The sequence below is a fragment of the Dermochelys coriacea genome, chromosome 1 (assembly GCF_009764565.3).
Source record: "Dermochelys coriacea isolate rDerCor1 chromosome 1, rDerCor1.pri.v4, whole genome shotgun sequence".
Taxonomy (NCBI): Eukaryota; Metazoa; Chordata; order Testudines; family Dermochelyidae; genus Dermochelys; species Dermochelys coriacea.
In genome coordinates, this window is record NC_050068.2 from 348522194 (window position 1) to 348540375 (window position 18182).

The window sequence follows — 18182 nt, forward strand, 5'->3', positions numbered from 1 at the left end:
TGCGTGATTTTCATCTCTGTGCCTTATATCACAGGCAGCCTGTGTGAAATGAGTTTCGTGTGTCAGTCAAGTTCCTAATGGTCAAGTGTCTACATGACATCACCACCTTATAACATCCGCCAACCAGAGAAGTGCCAATCTTAGCCTAGAGACCAAGGACTCAATGGGCCATGGAGATTAAACTGTCCCCTAACCCCTGGTGCCTCCAAATCAGGTGTTTGAGGCACACATGTGGAATGGTGCTGGGCAAGTTTGTACCACAACTGTATTTATTCTGGGGTTAGAGAGAGGACTTCAAATTCCAGGACTCTCAAGCCATCAACTTCCACAAGCATTAAATTCACACATGGATTGAGAATCATTCAATTTTTTCAAAAAGAAAAGGAGTACTTGTGGCACCTTAGAGACTAACAAATTTATTAGAGCATAAGCTTTCGTGAGCTACAGCTCACTTCATTGGATGCATCCTGATGAAGTGAGCTGTAGCTCACGAAAGCTTATGCTCTAATAAATTTGTTAGTCTCTAAGGTGCCACAAGTACTCCTTTTCTTTTTGCGAATACAGACTAACACGGCTGCTACTCTGAAACCTGTCATTTTTTTCAGTTACTCAAATCTCTGCATTTTTCATTGTTCTCAAGTCAATGGGAATTTTACTTCAATCAGAGAAGGATTGTGCTCTTTGTACCATTATCTATATTGTGTGACCGTTCTGTATAATTGTAGAAATTCTGTAAATATCACTTGAAATTATTTATCTACTTTGGGATCTTAACAAATAGAAAGTGACATTAATGCATTTCATCACTATGTCAGCCTCCAGCCACCACGATCAGCTCCCTCACTGGCATGAAAATTTAATTCACACATACACAACACTTAGTGACATTATTAAGAGGATTTTCTTTCTTACAAAGGTGCTGGGCTCCACCCCCAGTTTTGGATTTCACACAGACACCACACTGAAACACAGAAAAGAAATGCACCAAGAACACATTTCAGAGTAGCAGCCATGTTAGTCTGTATTCGCAAAAAGAAAAGGAGTACCTGTGGCACCTTAGAGACTAACAAATTTATTTGAGCATAAGCTTTCGTGAGCTACAGCTCGCTTCATCGGCTGCATCGGAACACATTGTTGTTCTGACTAGCAAAACCCTGGGCTATTCCAGTTTTGCTGAGTACTAGTCCACTCATACTGTCAATGCACCCGAGCCCTGACCTGCACCAGCCACTGCTTTTCCAGTCCTGAATCCACACTCATGCATCTCAGTCTAATCTGCAGCACTGATTTGCAGCATCTCTGGCTATTCCAGACCAGCTTCACACACAGCTCTACCAGTGCACGTCCAAACTGATCGGGCAGCAGCCCGCACTATTCATACCTGGGATTTCCCATACACAGTTCTTCCAAAGCATCTCAATGTTGATCTGCAATATCCCATGCTACGGGGCCGGCCTTAGGGAAAACAGCACCCTGGACAAACTTTTATTTTGGTGTCCCTAGCCCCAGCTGCCTTCCCAGGCTCCCCACCTGACCCCCATCACCCAAGCCCCTGCTGCTTCCCCCCAACCCCATTGCCCCAAACTCCCATCCATGAACTCGCACTCCAGGCCCACTGTGCTTCTTGCTTCTTAACCACAGCACCCCTCTGGCCACATCACCCACCCGCAGGGCCGGTCTTGCCCTGCAGTGTGTCACATCTGGATGCGACAGTGGCAGGCATCATAGGAAACCCCACAGCAGTCACTTTGTCGCCCCCCAGCCAGTGCTATAGGGAACCCTCATCTAGTTGTTGAGCAGGACAGCCAAGATAATGTAGCAAGTGGTCTGCCACACTCTGTCAGGGTGAGCAGGCTCTGGGGCACAGTCATACCTCTCCATCACCTCCCAACCTCTCCCACTCAGCACAGCATCCAGCTTCTCTGACAGAGCCTCAGAGGGTTGGCAGCCCAAGGGGAGGCAGTGACAGAGGGCACCAGAGGGCTGTGGTGGCAAGGGCGCATGGTAACCTGAGAGACCCAGAAAGAGGGGAGGGAACCAGAGGTGTATAGATAGAATCACACTGGTGTGGGGATAATGGGGGGGAAAGGAGGATGATGACATGGGGGCTCCAGAAGGGCAGATATCCCCCCACCTCAATACTGAGCATCCCCAATATTCAAGTGCCCCTCCCCAGTCCCAAGTAAGGGGGTTATTAGGGGAGGGGGAGGCTAAAATGCTCCAGCGCACTGAAGGTAGCTAGGATGGGTGGTGATGGTGGAAGGTTCACCCCCGAAATATCCCCAACCTTAGGGTGGGGAGAGCCAGCTTGCAGAGTGCAGAGGCAGGACTAGGAGTCTGGCTGAGAGTGACACCATGTTGGGCGGTGAGCAGGGAAGCATGCATTCCTGCTACACCAGGCTGCACCCTGCAGGCAGTGAGAGGAAGCCTGAGCCCCTTGCTTCTGCACCAGGGGGCTGGCTACAGTGCCCTGGGCGATGGCCCAGATTGCCCTGCCCTGCATGCTGTTTCATTTGTATGACTGCATAGGGTGACCAGATGTTCCGATTTTATAGGGACAGTCCCGATATTTGGAGCTTTGTCTTATATAGGTGTCTATTACCCCACACCCCGTCCCGATTTTTCACACTTGCTGTCTGGTCACACTATTACTGCACACCCTTTCAATTGCCATTGTGAAATAAAGCAAGCAAACAACTGCAAGCAGAGGACTTGCAACAGAGAATCAGTTTTAACCAACCTTTCCCTGCAGGCTTTTCTGGACTATGGAGGTTTTCTTGAAGCTTCCTTTGTACCATCCATGTGCACTTAGTGTAAAGCAAAAAGTGCCACTCTCTTTCCCTTAAGGCTGCCCAAAGTGCAGCACATAAATAAGCGATGGTCACATAAACACCACGCTATAACGGAAACCTACTAACCGCTATGCTTACCTACATGCCTCCTGCTTTCATACAGATCACACCACACGATCCATTATCTACAGCCAAGCTCTACCATACAAACACATTTGCTCCAACCCCTCAGACAGAGACAAACACCTACAAGATCTCTATCAAGTGTTCTTACAACTACAATACCCACCTGCTGAAGTGAAGAAACAGATTGACAGAGCCAGAAGAGTACCCAGAAGTCACCTACTACAGGACAGGCCCAACAAAGAAAACAACAGAACGCCACTAGCCATCACCTTCAGCCCCCAACTAAAACCTCTCCAACGCATCATCAAGGATCTACAACCTATCATGAAGGACGAGCCATCGCTCTCTCAGATCTTGGGAGACAGACCAGTCCTTGCTTACAGACAGCCCCCCAATCTGAAGCAAATACTCACCAGCAACCACACACCACACAACAGAACCACTAACCCAGGAACCTATCCTTGCAACAAAGCCCGTTGCCAACTCTGTCCACATATCTATTCAGGGGATACCATCATAGGGCCTAATCACATCAGCCACACTATCAGAGGCTCGTTCACCTGCGCATCTACCAATGTGATATATGCCATCATGTGCCAGCAATGCCCCTCTGCCATGTACATTGGCCAAACTGGACAGTCTCTACGTAAAAGAATGAATGGACACAAATCAGACGTCAAGAATTATAACATTCAAAAACCAGTTGGAGAACACTTCAATCTCTCTGGTCACTCGATCACAGACCTAAGAGTGGCTATCCTTCAACAAAAAAGCTTCAAAAACAGACTCCAACGAGAGACTGCTGAATTGGAATTAATTTGGAAACTGGATACAATTAACTTAGGTTTGAATAAAGACTGGGAGTGGATGTGTCATTACACAAAGTAAAACTATTTCCCCATGTTTATTCCCCCCCACCCACTGTTCCTCAGACGTTCTTGTTAACTGCTGGAAATGGCCCACCTTGATTATCACTACAAAAGGTCCCCCCACCCCCTGCTCTCCTGCTGGTAATAGCTCACCTTAAGCGATAACTCTCCTTACAGTCTGCATGGTAACACCCATTGTTTCATGTTCTCTGTGTATATAAAATCTCCCCACTGTATTTTCCACTGCATGCATCCGATGAAGCGAGCTCTAGCTCATGAAAGCTTACGCTCAAATAAATGTGCTAGTATCTAAGGTGCCACAAGTACTCCTTTTCTTTTTAAAGGGAAATGTAATTGTGATCTTTTTATTTACGCCACCAACAAAATGCTAGAACTGGTCAGTACTGTTATGTTGTTGGTCTGCTGAGCAGGGGCGGGGGGGGAGGAAATCAGCCTTGTGAAAGGCTATATCACAAAACTGAACAATAAATTGCTTACATCAATTTAAAAATCCAATGAATTATTTTAAAGTGAACAGTACAATGTCAAAAAGAAAAGGAGTACTTGTGGCACCTTAGAGACTAACAAATTTATTAGAGCATAAGCTTTCGTGAACTACAGCTCACTTCATCGGATGCATTTGGTGGAAAAAACAGAGGAGAGATTTATATACACACACACAGAGAACATGAAACAATGGGTTTATCATACACACTGTAAGGAGAGTGATCACTTAAGATAAGCCATCACCAGCAGCAGGGGGGGGGAAAGGAGGAAAACCTTTCATGGTGACAAGCAAGGTAGGCTAATTCCAGCAGTTAACAAGAATATCAGAGGAACAGTGGGGGGTGGGGTGGGAGGGAGAAATAACATGGGGAAATAGTTTTACTTTGTGTAATGATTCATCCATTCCCAGTCTCTATTCAAGCCTAAGTTAATTGTATCCAGTTTGCAAATTAATTCCAATTCAGCAGTCTCTCGTTGGAGTCTGTTTTTGAAGCTTTTTTGTTGAAGGATAGCCACTCTTAGGTCTGTGATCGAGTGACCAGAGAGATTGAAGTGTTCTCCAACTGGTTTTTGAATGTTATAATTCTTGACGTCTGATTTGTGTCCATTCATTCTTTTACGTAGAGACTGTCCAGTTTGGCCAATGTACATGGCAGAGGGGCATTGCTGGCACATGATGGCATATATCACATTGGTAGATGCGCAGGTGAACGAGCCTCTGATTGTGTGGCTGATGTGATTAGGCCCTATGATGGTGTCCCCTGAATAGATATGTGGACAGAGTTGGCAACGGGCTTTGTTGCAAGGATAGGTTCCTGGGTTAGTGGTTCTGCTGTGTGGTGTGTGGTTGCTGGTGAGTATTTGCTTCAGATTGGGGGGCTGTCTGTAAGCAAGGACTGGTCTGTCTCCCAAGATCTGTGAGAGTGATGGGTCGTCCTTCAGGATAGGTTGTAGATCCTTGATGATGCGTTGGAGAGGTTTTAGTTGGGGGCTGACGAAATCATAGAATCATAGAATATCAGGGTTGGAAGGGACCCCAGAAGGTCATCTAGTCCAACCCCCTGCTCAAAGCAGGACCAAGTCCCAGTTAAATCATCCCAGCTAGGGCTTTGTCAAGCCTGACCTTAAAAACCTCTAAGGAAGGAGATTCTACCACCTCCCTAGGTAACGCATTCCAGTGTTTCACCACCCTCTTAGTGAAAAAGTTTTTCCTAATATCCAATCTAAACCTCCCCCATTGCAACTTGAGACCATTACTCCTCGTTCTGTCATCTGCTACCATTGAGAACAGTCTAGAGCCATCCTCTTTGAAACCCCCTTTCAGGTAGTTGAAAGCAGCTATCAAATCCCCCCTCATTCTTCTCTTCTGCAGACTAAACAATCCCAGCTCCCTCAGCCTCTCCTCATAAGTCATGTGCTCTAGACCCCTAATCATTTTCGTTGCCCTTCGTTGTACTCTTTCCAATTTATCCACATCCTTCCTGTAGTGTGGGGCCCAAAACTGGACACAGTACTCCAGATGAGGCCTCACCAGTGTCGAATAGAGGGGAACGATCACGTCCCTCGATCTGCTCGCTATGCCCCTACTTATACAACCCAAAATGCCATTGGCCTTCTTGGCAACAAGGGCACACTGCTGACTCATATCCAGCTTCTCGTCCACTGTCACCCCTAGGTCCTTTTCCGCAGAACTGCTGCCGAGCCATTCGGTCCCTAGTCTGTAGCGGTGCATTGGATTCTTCCATCCTAAGTGCAGGACCCTGCATTTATCCTTATTGAACCTCATTAGATTTCTTTTGGCCCAATCCTCCAATTTGTCTAGGTCCTTCTGTATCCTATCCCTCCCCTCCAGCGTATCTACCACTCCTCCCAGTTTAGTATCATCCGCAAATTTGCTGAGAGTGCAATCCACACCATCCTCCAGATCATTTATGAAGATATTGAACAAAACGAAAGCTTATGCTCTAATAAATTTGTTAGTCTCTAAGGTGCCACAAGTACTCCTTTTCTTTTTGCGAATACAGACTAACACGGCTGCTACTCTGAAACCAGTACAATGTCAAATTATTTAAGCTGCCAAAGACTATAGTCATAATACCTAAGCTTGGTTCTCCCCACACGTTCTTGTATACTGTCAGCCAAAGCATCCTCTCAGCCTCCAGAGCGAGTCTTAGCCTTTCATTATTACATTATTCAATGTTACATGCATTCAGCAGAATCTACAAAAGTGTCTTAAAAATGCAAACAAAAGCATAAATAATTAACTTTACACAGACCCCAAACCAGACCCACACCGAGTTAGGGAGGCCCTTAGAGAGAGCCCCATGCTGTGGGCGTGTCTCGGAGAACGCTAGTGTAACAGTGCAATTATAGCATTGACGATCGATAGGTCACCAGTCCCAAGTCCATCCTGCACAGAGCTTCGTGATATGCCCCAGCAGACAACTCTTTACAACAGCAAGTGCTTAGTATTTAGCGAGAGAGAAAAACAAAATGCCGTCAGAACAGTTTGGGATGGGGCAAAGCCTCACCTCCCACTCCAGGGGCTACAGCCCTCCTCCACCCCACCATCACCGCTGGGGGCAGGAGCACATCCCCCCGTGCACCCCCTTCAGGGGGCACAGTCCCTCCAGGGGGCACAACCTCCCCCCAACTCCACTCCCACCTCAGGGAGGGGCAGAGCCCCCCCCATGCACCCTCTCCAGGGGGCACAGCCACCCCCTGACCCCATCTTCACTTATGGGGTCATGGGCACAGCCCCCCATGTAACCCCTCCAGAGGAAACAGCCCCCCCCATCATCTCTAGGGGGGCAGAGCACTTCCACCAGCCCCCCCCAAGATATTAAGCCCCTCCCCATACTCCTCCCCCTCTGGGAGGCAGAGCGTCCCCCCACCTTCCACGCCCCCTTTCCAGGGGCACAGCCCCCCTCATTTGCCCCTCCCCAGGACACAGCCCCCCCTCCAAGGGGCAGCCCAGGTTCCTGGGGTGCGGGGGGGAGCAAGGCCCCGCCCCCTGGGACAAAGGAGCCGCGCCTCGTCCCCGCTGAGGGGCTCCCGGGCGCGCGCGCTTCGCACCCCCCTACCTGGGCTCAGGGGTGGGGGCGGAAGGCGGGTTCCCTGCGACGTCGGAGTGCGCATGCGCGGCCCACCAAGCGGCCCATCCCTCCCATAGAACCTCCCCAGCGTGGCTAGAAAGTCCCGCAACGAAGGTCGGGCGCCATCGACACCTGCTGGGGCGCGGTGGTACTGCGCAGGCTTCTGCGGCTCTGATGGCAAGGGGAATGCATCCTGAATGCCTGATGCTGGTAACAGCTTTTTGCGCTGGAAAATGTATGCCATCGCTGCGGGAGCAGCTCCTTGCCTTATTGGGATCCAGGAAGTGGGCGGGCGAGGTACAGCTCCTTGCGCTAGGCATGCAGGCCTTTTTCTGCATCTATCTCCTGCTGCAGGTGTTTGCACGAGGCGTTCAGACCTTTGCATGAATGCATCTGTCAGCAGCTGCACCTCTTTGCACTAGTCACGCAGGCCTTTTCCTGCATCCCTCTGCTGCTGCAGTTCTTTGCACTAGGCCTCGTAGGAATTTGCATGCACATCTCTCCTGCTGCAAGTCTTTGCATGCATCCTTTAGTAGCTGCAGTGTTTTGCTCGAGGTGTGCAGACAGCCCTCCACAGTTGTGGGTCTTTGTACTCATCCTGCTACTACAGTTCTTTGTACTAGGTATGCTGGTTTTAACATGCAGCTGCTGCAACTCTTTGCATCAGGCAAACTGGTCTGTGCTGGAACTGTCTGCTACTGCAGTTTTTGCACCAGGAATGGAGTTAATTTATTGTACAGGTACCATGAAGAAACTTCGGCACTGTGTATATGTACTGTTTGAAGAGACTGGGGGGAAACTGCTTAACAGGTTAAACAAGCAATTCAACAGTATTCCAAACAAGGACTACTTGTTACACTCTACAAATTATCTAGAGTGTGTGTGGAATCTCTGCCACTGGGGGTTTTTAAGAACAGGTTAGACAAACACTTGTCAGGGACTGACTCGAATACTTAGTCCTGCCTCAGTGCAGGGGACTGGATTAGAGAGGCTGTTGAGGTCCTTTCCTGTCCTACATTCCTATGATTCTATGCCTAGAATGAAGAGCTGCAACCGCAATCTGCATCCAAGTACTGTTGCCAGCAGCAGGGTGCACGCATGTTTTTAGTCAATGTGATCAGACCACATTCCATTGGATACCAGACTATTTTAGAAAGAAAATATTGGAAAATATATCCTTAAGGCCTGATGATGTTGCCCCCACTAAAGTCAGCAACGTAGTTAAGATGATCTAATTTTCTAATGGGAAAACAACTCCCATTGGTGTAGTTAATCCACTTCCATGAGAGGCAGTAGCTATGTCGACAGGAGAAGTGCTCCTGTCGACATAGCACTGGGAGTTAGATCAGTATAACTGGGATACTCAGGGGTATGAGCGATGTAATTACATCAATATACATTTTATTATGTAGACTTGGCCTAATAATGAGAGGATGCAGCCTTTGTAGTTTACCTAGGCTGAGCCATACATCTAATGAGAGAGATCCTGAGGGTATTCTGCGCCAAAAAAATAAAACTTCTGCACACAATACTTTTAAATTCTGCAAATTTTATTTGTCAAATAAATGTGTAGGCTCCAGCATGGCAGTGGGGAGCACAGGCCACTGGCTGCACAGAGGTAGGAGATCACTCTGCAGCTCCCCCACCCCGAGACATGGCTCAGCAGTGAGGCTGCACCCAACCCTGCACAGCACAAGGACCGAGCATGCCCCAGAAACACCCCAGGGCCCTGCCCCTCCATGCCAAGTGCACCAGGTGTGGGCAGGCAGGCTCAGCCAGGCAGATCCAAGTGTGGAGGGACTTAGTGTGGGGGAATCCAGGTGTGGGTTGAGGGGGTTCTGTGTGAAAGTCATTTTTTCTTTGAGGAAGCAAATAAATCTGTGGGGGACATGAATTCTGTGCATGCACAGTGGAGCAGAATTCCCCCAAGAGTAGAGAGAGTAGTAGTACATTTAGTTACTCCCCACACTATGTGTAGGAAGCAGCACATTGTGCCAGAGATTTCTCTACTTGCAGCACCAATTGGACAATGTAGGTGTAATTTTCCTCACCAGTGGAAATCTGGCTTCTTGGGTTTTCCAGTTTTGATCAGACGCCATGTTCAAAAGTGATCATGTTACAGACAGAGACATGCTATTGAGTTAAATGTAGGGACACTTTTAACTCGACCAATAAGGACATTCGGCAATAGGAAGGAAAGATAATTAGGACTGAGCCACTGATATGTTTTGACGGTTAATTTGTTTGTTTTCTGAATTACATTATGAGAAAGTATAAATTTACAGAAAAAAAAAGTTTGGTTGAAGTCCCTAAAAAATGAATCCACTCAATAAATACAAACAGAGCAATTGGTGGGAAGCCACAAGGAAAAAAATTAGAAGTTACAATAAGGACAACAGTATTCATCATTGATTTAAAGAAACAAAGAGCTGAGGTTAGATTATCCATCACCATTTTATCACTTTGTGTGGCATGAAGCCAGAAAAGTGGAGACGGAGGAGAGAAAGGAAAGGAAGAGAGAATGAGAGATTGAATCTCTGGGGAGGGGATTCTAAGGCTCTTATTCTGCAAATATTTAAATACGTGTAAAGTTGTGTAAAAACAATTAAATAAATGAATAGCCCCCAAATGAGGAGTTACTACTAGACTGTAAGATATGCACCTACACTATAGTGTGATGATTCATAAGGAGCTTTCATAATGGGAACAGATACTATACCATCTCTTGGTTGGGGAGAATAGGTTAAATTACCTCTCCTTGACGGCATGATTTTTTTGTTCTATGTTCTATGCTCCCCCACTGCAACTTGAGACCATTGCTCCTTGTTCTGTCATCTGTCACCACTGAGAACAGCCTAGCTCAGGTAGTTGAAGGCTGCTATTACATCCCCCCTCACTCTTCTCTTCTACAGACTAAATAAGCCCAGTTGCCTTAGCCTCTCCTCATTAGTCATGTGCCCCAGCCCCCTCATCATTTTCGTTGCCCTTCGCTGGACTCTCTCCAATTTGTCCACAGCCTTTCTGTACTGGCAGGCCCAAAACTGGACGCAATACTCCAGATGTGGCCTCACCAGTGCCAAATAGAGGGAAATAATCACCTCCCTCGATCTGCTGACAATGCTGCTACTAATGCAGCCTAATATGCCATTAACCTTCTTGGCAACAAGGCCACACTGCTGACTCATATCCAGTTTCTCATCCACTGTAATCCCCAGGTCCTTTTCTGCAGAACTGCTGCTTAGTCAGTTGGTCCCCAGCCTGTAGCAGTGCATGGGCGTCTTTCATCCTAAGTGTAGGACTCTGCATTTGTCCTTGTTGAACCTCATCAGATATCTTTTGGCCCAATCCTCTAATTTGTCTAGGTCACTCTGCATCCTATCCCTACCCTCCAACATATCTATCTCTCCCACCAGCTTAGTGTCATCCGTGAACTTGTTGAGGGTGCAATCCATCCCATCATCCAGATCATTAATGAAGATGTTGAACAAAATCAGCCCCAGGACTGACCCCTGGGGCACTCCGCTTGATACCGGCTGCCAATTAGACATCGAGCCATTGATCACTACCCGTTGAGGCTGATGATCTAGCCAGCTTTCTGTTCGCCTTATAGTCCATTCATCCAATCCATACTTCTTTAACTTTCTGGCAAGAATACTGTGGAAGACGGTATCAAAGCTTTGCTAAAGTCAAGTTCTATCATGTCCACTGCTTTCTCCATATCCACAGAGCCAGTTAGCTCATCATAGAAGGCAACTGGATTGGTCAGGCATGAATTGCCCTTAGTGACTCCATGTGGACTGTTCCTGATCACCTTCCTCTCCTCCAAGTGCTTCAAAATGGATTCCTTGAGGACTTGCTCCATGATTTTGCCAGGGACTGAAGTGAGGCTAACTGGTCTGTAGTTCCCCAGATTCTCCTTCTTCCCTTTTTTAAAGATGGGCACTATATTTGCCTTTTTCTAATAGTCTGGGACCTCCTCCAATCGCCACAAGTTTCAAAGATAATGGCCAATGGCTCTTCAATCACATCAGCCAACTCCCTCAGCACCCTCAGATGCATTGCATCCGGCCCCATGGACTTGTGCACGTCCAGCTTTTCTAATAGTCCTTAACCTGTTCTTTCACCACCGAGGGCTGCTCACCTCCTCCCCATACTGTGCTGCCCAGTCTAGCAATCTGGGAGCTGACCTTGTCTGTGAAGACAGAGGCAAAAAAAGCATTGAGTACTTCAGCTTTTTCCACATCATCTGTCACTAGGTTGCCTCCCCCATTCAGTAAGGGTCCCACACTTTCCCTGACCTTCTTCTTGTTACTAACATACCTGTAGAAACCTTTCTTGTTACCCTTCACAGCCCTTGCTAGCTGCAACTCCAGTTGTGCTTTGGCCTTCCTGAGTACACCCCTGCATGCTCGAGCAATATTTTTATACTCCTTCCTAGTCATCTGTCCAAGTTTCCACTTCTTGTAAGCTTCCTTTTTGTGTTTAAGCTCACAGAAGATTTCTCTGTTAAGCAAAGCTGGTTGCCTTCCATATTTGCTATTCTTTCTGCACATCGGGATGGTTTGTTCCTGCACCCTCAATAAGACTTCTTTAAAATACAGCCAGCTCTCCTGGACTCCTTTTTCCCTCATATTAGCCTCCCAGGGGATCCTGCCCATCCGTTCCCTGAGGGAGTCAAAGTCTGCTTTTCTGAAGTCCAGGGTCTGTATTCTACTGCTCTCCTTTCTTCCTTGTGTCAGGATCCTGAACTCGACCATCTCATGATCACTGCTGCCCAGGTTGCCATCCACTTCTACTTCCCCTACCAATTCTTCCCCGTTTGTGAGCAGCAGGTCAACAGGAGAACGGCGCCTAGTTGGTTCCTCCAGCACTTGCACCAGGAAGTTGCTCCAACACTCTCCAAAAACTTCCTGGATTGTCTGTGTACTGCTGTATTGCTCTCCCAGCAGATGTCAGGGTGATTGAAGTCCCCCATGAGAACCAGGGCCTGTGATCTGAAAACTTCTGTTAGTTGTCCCAAGAAAGCCTCGTCTACCTCATTCTCCTGATCCGGTGGTCTATAGCAGACGCCCACCACAACATCACCCTTGTTGCTCTCGCCTCTAAACTTAACCCGAAGACTCTCAACAGGCTTTTCTCTAGTTTCATACTGGAGCTCTGAGCAATCATAATGCTCTCTTACATACAGTGCAACTCCTCCACCTTTTCTCCCCCGCCTGTCCTTCCTGAACAGTTATACCCATTCATGACAGTGCTCCAGTCATGTGAGTTACTCCACCAAGTCTCTGTTATTCCAGTCACATCAGAGTTCCTTGACTGTGCCAGGACTTCCAATTCTTCTTGCTTGTTTCCCAGGCTTCTTGTGTTTGTGTACGGGCACCTAAGATAACTAGCTAATTGCCTCCTTTCTCACTATGAATCAGGAGGCCACCTCCTTGTGCTTCCTCCCGGTATCCCACTTCCCCACTTACCTATGAGCTTAGGTCTCCACCCCCGGACGAACCTAGTTTAAAGCCCTCCTCACTAGGTTAGCAAGCCTGCCTGCGAAGGTGCTCTTCCGTCTCTTCGTTAGGTGGATTCCATCTCTTCCTAGCAATCATTCTTCCTGGAACCACATCCCATGGTCGAAGAATCCAAAGTCCTCTCTCCAACAGCACCTGCGTAACCATGCATTCACCTTCACAAATCAATTGTCCCATCCTGGCCTTTTTCTTCAACAGGGAGGATGGACGAGAACACGACTTGCACCTCAAACGCCTTTATCCTTCTTCCCAGAGCCTTGTAGTCTGCAGTGACCCGCTGAAGGTCATTCTTGGTAGCATCATTGGTGCCCACGTGGAGAAGTAGGAAGGGGTAGTGATCCCAAGGGCTTGATCAGTTTCCGCAGACATTCTGTCACATCCTGAATTCTAGCTCCAGGCAAGCAGCACACTTATCGAGTTTCCTGGTCTTGAGGGCAGATGGATGACTCCGTCCCCCTTACGAGGGAGTCCTCGACCACCACCACCGTCCTCTTTGGAGTGGTGGTTGTGGAACCCCCCATCCCTAGGACAATGCATCCCGTGCCTTCCAGTCAATGCGGTCTCCTTCTGATCCCTTTTTTCAGATGACTCTTCCAAACCATTCTCCACTGTAGTACCTGTGCAGAGAACCTGAAAATGGTTTCTTACCTCTATCTATATTGGGGGTACATGGGTTCTCCTCTTTCTTCTTCTGGAGGGCACATGCTGCCAATTTTCTTCCCCGTTCTGTACTGCCCTCTCTGATTTTTCATCATGCTGTGCCTGCAGTACCAAACGCTGACTTCTACCCAGAAAGTCTTAATTTTCTCTGTTGCAACACAGGGTTGATACTTGGGTCTCTAGTCCTTTAACCTTCTCTTCCAATATGGAGACCAGCTTGTGCTTCGTACAGACAAAGTCGCTTCTATCCTCTGGGAGAAAGACAAACATGGCACATCCTGTTCAGGTCACTATCCATAATGTCTTCCTTCTAATAGCCTCTTCAGATGTTGTATTTACAGCTCACAGAAGACTGAAAGGCAAAAAAAAAAAAACAAAAAACCCTCTGTGGGAACTCCCCCTAAACGAACTCCCAGGCAAACTCCCTCTATTTATAAATTAAGTCAGGGCCAGCTATCCCCAAATGTCAATCAAATGGTCATTAATTGGCTGATTTCTTTCAGACGTTGTGGCAGAAGGGTATCTTGAAGGATGGGCAAGAGGAGAAGGCAGAGGCCTTCAGATCAATTCAGGGACATATCCCTTGCGTGAGTTATTACCAAATGAGGACTTATTTGTTGCAACTAAGATCTGATGACCCAACATCCCCATATGGTGTGATGCAAGCACTGCTGTCGTCTGACAGATTGGACAGAAAACGGCAGTCCTGACGTTTGTAGCAATTACAGACCTCCAGCACTTTTCTCAAGAGTTGATGGGTTGTCAGCATTTGAAAAGTTTCTTTATTTAGCTTTCTTCTAAACATCTGCTAGATCTCTAGCCACCAGAGACTTGTTTATTCATTTCGATGAATTTTAAGTCATTGTCCTTCTATCAAGCTCTAAGGTGCTTCCCCCGGTTCACCTTCCAGTCTCCTCCTGCCCACTTCACCTTTTTCCTCGAGGTGTGCTAGTTGTCTGTTTCAGTATTGGCTTTCCACCCCAGAAGTGGCTGCATTTCAATAGCAGGTGACGTGATCCCTATAGATATGAACCAATTCTGTAACAGCTCCATTGGAAGATATTTACATGGATGTCAAGAACATCCACAGCTATCATAATTAATGACCATAACAATTTTGGAGGGGATATTTAAACTTTATGCTTCAGGGCTTATGCCAGTCTCAAACTATTGGAGATCAGAATGAGAACCTATGTAGGGGGTAGATTATCCCACATCTGCTCCTGCAAGATTTTTGCACTATACTCTGAAGCAACTGGTGCTGGCCACTGTCAGAGTCAGGATACTGGGCTAGATGGACCTTGGGTCTGATGCAATCTGGCAATTCTTATTGTGATGCAAGCTGATCAGGTGCCAACTTATGCCAAGGCCCCAGGTCTCATTGAACACTGACAAATGCATAACGGGACACCAGTCTTGCTTACCTTTGTGTTACCCTTATCAAAATAGATTTTAGATGTTAAACTGATGTGTTTAGACTTTATAAAATGCTTGTAGGATGCTGCATGTATTGATCTCACTTATAACCTCTATAGCTCATGTGTAAAGTTATACTGAGTGTTTGCATTGTAAACCTCTGTAATCGTGTAACTCACCAAATGGGATAAGAAACGTTAATTAAGGTAAAGGGCTTGTCCAGCGTACAAGATGAAGGCAAAGGAGGTACAGCAGAACCCTGTTTATCTGATCTAACTGGGACCAGGGCCAGATGGGATCATCAAAAATTTGGATAATCTGGAGAATGGGAAAGTGTGACGCTGCAGTGCCATCTAGTGGCCACAGGAGAGATCACCCACTTCTGGAGCTATGTGCGCTGGTTGTTCGGTTATGGAGAGCCAGACAATGGAGGGTCAGATAAACCGGGTTCTTCTGTATTGTGTAGCATCAAAGGAGAGAGGCCCTGTTGGTTGCATTCCTAACTCCTTGCAGGAAGGAGAGACCTACACATGGGTTTATCCCATCAGTTTGGACTCTGGAATGGAAGGGATAAAAATCCCTGACAAGGAGAAACTCAATCTCTTTTATGCTGGCTGGAGCCTGAGGGGCAAAGATTCCTAAACATAAGTAGGGTTTATGCCAACTATCTAATCACACAAAGCCAAACACTCTTGCCCCTCCCCTTCTCCGAGGCCCCGCGCCCACTCACTCCGTCCCCTATCCCTCTGTCGCTCGCTCGCTCTTCCCCACCCTCACTCACTTTCACCAGGCTGGGGTAGGGGGTTGGGGTGCGGGCTGGGGCCAAAGGGTTTGGAGTCAGGAAGGGGGCTCTGGGCTGAGCCTGGGGCATAGGGTTGGGGTGCAGGAGAGGGTTTGGGCTCTGGGAGAGAGTTTGGGTGTGAGAGGGAGCTCAGGGCTGGGGCAGGGGGTTGAGGTGCAGGAGGGACTTTGGGGGGTAGACTCAGAGGGAGTTTGGGTGCGGGGGGATCAGGGCTGGGGCAAGCGGTTGCTGTGTGGGAGAGGGTTTGGGGTGTGGGCTCTGGAGAGAGTTTGGGTGCAGGAGGGGGCTTAGGGCTGTGTTGTGGTGCGGGAGGGGCTTACCTCAGGCAGCTCCTGGAAGCGGTGGCATGTCCCCGTGGCTCCTAGGCTCGGGGCAGCCAGGCGGCTCCATGCGCTGTCCCTGCCTGCAGGCACCACCACCACAGCTCCCATTGGCCGCGGTCCCTGGCCAATGCAAGCTGCGGAGTCAGCTCTCAGGGTGGGGGCGGCGTGCAGAGACCTCCGGCTACCCCTGCACCTAGGAGCCAGACATGCCAATCCCTTCCGAGAGCTGCACGGAGCCAGGGCAGGTAGGGAGCCTGCCTTAGCCCTGCTGCACCACTGACCAGACTTTTCGCCTATTAAAGTCTCCTGGGTTGCTTTCAATAGCAACTGGGAGATTGAGGCCGATTCCGGGAGACCCCTGGCCAATCCAGGAGGGTTGGCAACCCTAAACATAAGCAAAGAGATCCCCATGCTGCTTGGCCTGGGTTAGCCCTAAAAGACATTCAGTGGACAGATTACTGCATCTGTGTCACTTTTTGGAACCACAGACTAACTCATTTGTGCATGTATGTTGCCTGCTTTAACCTGTAAATAAGTCTCTCATCTCTTCTTGGTTAATAAATCCTTAAAAAGAAAAGGAGGACTTGTGGCACCTTAGAGGCCAACAAATTTATTTGAGCATAAGCTTTCGTGAGCTACAGCTCACTTCATCGGATGCATTCAGTGGAAAATACAGTGGGGAGATTTATATACACAGATACACAGAGAACATGAAACAATGTGTGTTACCATACACATTTTCTTTTTGCGAATACAGACTAACACGGCTGCTACTCTGAAATAAATCCTTAGTTAGTTTACTATAGGATTGGCTGTGAGCATTGTGTTTGGTGTGAGATCTAAGGTACAAGTTGATTTGGGGTAAGTGACTGATTTCTTGGGACTTGGAGCAACCTGAATATTTTGGGATTTTTGGTGTATAGCAACCAGCTATCACTAAGTCCAGCTTGCCTGGGTGGCAAGGCAGACTGGAGAGCACCAAGAAGACTGTCTGTGACTCCATGGTAGAACTGCTACAGTGATCGAGGCGTTCACATTTGTTACTGGGTCGGTGAAATCTAATTATAGTACATGAGACCGGTATGGGGTATGTGCCCTGCTCTTTGATAGTCTGCTGTGAAGTTGACTCTCACGGGCATGAACCTTGCCAGATTGCAACACACCTATGACGAAAACTGACTATGCCATTGGGTGTTCCACAGGCAGAGCTGCTGCAGAGTGAAGCTCTTAGTTTTTAAAGCTCTTTGCAGTGAAAGGTGCTGCGTAGATGTAGGGATTTTTATTCTTAAAGCATAGCATCCTCTGATTCGAAAGCAGAGGAGAGACTGTGAGAAGCCAGTATGGTGAAGAAGTGCAGTCTACTGGTTGGTACAGAGGCTAGGGATTCCTGGGTTCCAGTCTCATTCTCTCACTGACTCACTCTGTGCCCCCAAGCAAAACATGCCACCACTTCATGCCTCAGTTTCCCCATACGCAAAATGGCATAGATACTTCACAAAGGGTTTGGGAGGCTGAATGAAACTTTGTAAGGCAGTTTGAAATCCTTACATAATGAGTGCTGTATCAGTGCAACGTATTGTTAGCAGGAAGAAACCCCAGTCAAAGATAAATAATTTGGTAAGAAAAGGAAATCAGTGAAGGGGAAATAGTCTGTTTGGCCTGGCAGTGCTGAATGGAAAATCAAGAACTGAAAACTTTCCAGCATTCCAATCTGCCAAGTTGCACTTATTTTGCATTCATTTCAATGAAGGGCCAGAAGCAAGTGTGGGGTCCTTCAAGTCTGGAATGGTTTGATGACCATCATGCCAAATCTGTCCTCAATATTTTAAAGCTTTTTAATGTGTTAATTAGTTAAATCTTTACTAAGATCTTTATGCAAGAGGAGAATCTGGGGGGGACCTGAATTTTTAAACCATCTCCCTAGAATAGTATAATATGTTATTATAGGAATAGAATTACTCTTCCCAAGAACTGGACTGGCTCAAATATATGGTATATGGCTCTGTAGGTAATATATGAAGTGTGTTTACTTCCTCAGTAGAATTTTTCTTTCCCACTTTCTCATTTTTA

At 47.5% G+C, this 18182-nt stretch overlaps 1 protein-coding gene across 6 annotated transcripts in view; it reads right to left on the minus strand.

Annotated features, from left to right (window-relative positions):
- Positions 1-7469, minus strand: part of MEST — a 32602-nt gene extending 25133 nt beyond the window's left edge. For 2 of the 6 annotated variants that reach the window (XM_038387251.2, XM_043499385.1), the window contains exon 1: positions 7378-7469. The gene's annotated coding sequence lies outside the window, so the exon portion shown is untranslated. Of the gene's footprint in view, positions 1-912; positions 983-6392; positions 6526-7377 lie in introns of those variants that run through there. The other 4 variants (XM_038387240.2, XR_006276206.1, XM_043499374.1 and 1 more) reach the window with 4 other exon arrangements.
- Positions 7470-18182: the final 10713 nt, after the last annotated feature.